Source organism: Frieseomelitta varia, unplaced genomic scaffold (genome assembly GCF_011392965.1).
Source record: "Frieseomelitta varia isolate USP_RPSP 00005682 unplaced genomic scaffold, Fvar_1.2 scaffold_22, whole genome shotgun sequence".
Lineage (NCBI taxonomy): Eukaryota > Metazoa > Arthropoda > Insecta > Hymenoptera > Apidae > Frieseomelitta > Frieseomelitta varia.
Genome location: NW_025109946.1, coordinates 48,650 through 50,671, shown reverse-complemented (window position 1 = coordinate 50,671; position 2,022 = coordinate 48,650).

Below are 2,022 nucleotides of genomic sequence, written 5' to 3'. Positions count from 1 at the left end.
GACTCGATTGAAATTGAATCAATCTTGTATATATTATTTTATAAAATATTTATTTACAATTAGTTCGCACTTATAAATTGTAATAACAATGCATAAATGTAATTTAAGTATATCTTATCATGGATTGTCAAATTAAATAACAAATTTCCCGAGAAAGCTCGAAAAAGCCGTCGTATTACTTTATTTTAATGATTCAACGTATAATTATGAAAACTTTATTCTAAAATATAATAATATAATTACATAATAAAATAATAATAATATAATTAATATAATAGGTTATCTAATTCTAGTTATTTAATTTCAATGTAAGACAAATAGAAACTACCATAAGACAAGGGAACACTAGAAAAATGTTGACCAAGTGCTTTTGATCCCAAAATTCTGAACAATCTGCGCTCGCGAAATCCTTCGAAACGCTCCGATACTTTTCCTCTCCCCCTAAGTAGCTGTACTGTAGTAAAGATTACTAAATAAAAGGAAGAAAAGAAGGAGAAGAAATTATTAGGGGAATTCGCGCGAAGAGGAGGGAAACTGAAAGTTAACGAAACTCGAAGTCGGTTGAATGCCAGGTATCTCGGAGACTTGGCGTTACGCTCGAATTAATATCTCCACGGATGGCTTCCTTTCTCTGCGTGATCCTCGTTCCTCTCCGTTTGCCGCGGAAATGCGAGTTTAAAGAGTGCATTCGTCCCATCGAGTTGACTATAAATAGACGGGCAGACGTTTCGCCGATAACGTGCCATCTTCTTCGACGTCTCTCTCTCTCTCTCCTCGACGTTTGCCAAATTGTAATACGCTCGTCGCTCTGCGGATAAATCGCCGGGAAAATGTAATAAAATAGGAGCGAAAGAGGAGGGGAAGGGGGTGGAAATAACGCAAATTACACGGAGAGAAGAAGAGAAAATCTAGCTCGCTTCAACGTCTTTCTATCGATTATTTGGTTTCGCGTTCTGTTTGCTTTTCAATCGTCTTTGAAGGTGCAGAAGCTGGCATTCGGTGTATGTTTAATGATCAGAGGTGACTGAAATTGGTAGTAATTTTTCCTCGTCCTTTGCAGAAGAACAATTTTAAATCGTACACATTGAAATTTAATACATTTCGTTACAATTTATTTGTTTATTTGTAATTTATACATATAATTCTTCTCATCTTCAGCACAGACAGACTGTTGATTCTATGATCGTTGTTCTTCTCAAACTGTTCCTTTATTGTTTTATTTGACATTGAGCCGTTGAATGGCAAATAACGCGGGAGTTGGAAAAATCGTGTGATCCTCTGGAATTATGGATTTTTCTTTCACGCAATTAGGTTAATCGTAATTCCTCAAATGAAGTGTGTCATTCCTGATTGATAACGAGATCTCACGTCCCAATAATAAATCGACGGCGCCAGAAAAATGATATTACAGTAACCCAGCGACCTCCCTCGGGACTCGTTGTTCCATTAGTCTCGTAAATCTCCCAATGGAATGTAATAAAATAATAAATTGCCGAATCGATTTTACACACGTACGTACACCCATCATGTGCAACACTATTATTTTTTTAACATGTACCGGACAACGCGATGCAATATAAACTTAAGAAAAGAATTTAACCTCTTGCGCTGGAATGATGTGCCAGGCACGTCGAGAATTTTTTGCCCCAGATTGCAACATTTTCTCAGTTTTAAGAATATTTTAAATGTAAGCCAGGCAAAACAAATGACCAGTTGATTAATAGTTTCTATCCAGTGACATCATACGGACGAGTTCAAAGGAAAAAGAATGCGACGATCGGGTCACTCGTTATGGTCCGCGAACGCGTTAATCTCTTGCGCACGTCGAGAATATTTTGTTCCAATATTGTAATATTTCCTCAGTTTCAAGTATATTTAAGTCAAGCAAAATAGGCAAAACGAATAATAAATTTATCAACTTCTCAATAATTTTTATCCGGTGATATCGTACCGACGAGTTCAAAAAGAAAGCGACGAATTATTGTATACGGTTCGGTCACTCGTTGTGGTCCGCAATCAGTT